Below are 723 nucleotides of genomic sequence, written 5' to 3'. Positions count from 1 at the left end.
CAATGGTGTACCACAAGGCTCAGTCTTAGGACCCACCCTCTTTACAATCTACATACATAATGTAGGTAAAAACATCCCTAATGCATCCATACATACTTGTAAATGTGTCTTCGAGGCTCAATGGGATTTACCTGTATAAATAAAGGTTGATTGATACATTTCTATGCTGATGACACAGTTGTTTATTGTCGAGCTAAAACTGTTGCTAAGGCTTTCCAGCTTTTGAAATCAGCATTCAACATCATCCAGACTGATTTGTTCCGCCTCAAACTTGTCCTAAATGCCGACAAAACCAAAGGGATGCTTTTTTCAAATAGGAAGTTGGTCCCAGCGGTTCTTCCTCCGATTTTATTCTCAAATGGTGTCCCCATTGAGTTTGTTGATTCCTATAAATATTTGGGTATCTTGGTCGACTCACATCTCTCTTTTAAGCTCCATGTGGAAAACTTGGTAAAGAAACTGAAAGTTAAACTGGGTTTCTTTTTCAGAAACAGATCCTGTCTAACCCTGAATGCTAGGAAACGTCTTGTATCTGTGACTTTCCTTCCCTCAATTGATTATGGTGACATTATTTACATGAACGCTCCTACAAGAACCCTGCAGATGTTGGATGCTGTCTATCATGGTGCACTAAGATTCATAACTGGCTGTGATTATCGTACCCACCACTGCGCCCTGTATTCACTGGTTAACTGGACATCATTAACTTCACGCAGACTCTCT

Source organism: Nematolebias whitei, chromosome 16, assembly GCF_014905685.2.
Source record: "Nematolebias whitei isolate Nwh7 chromosome 16, NemWhi1, whole genome shotgun sequence".
Lineage (NCBI taxonomy): Eukaryota > Metazoa > Chordata > Actinopteri > Cyprinodontiformes > Rivulidae > Nematolebias > Nematolebias whitei.
Note: the sequence above shows the minus strand (reverse complement) of the source record.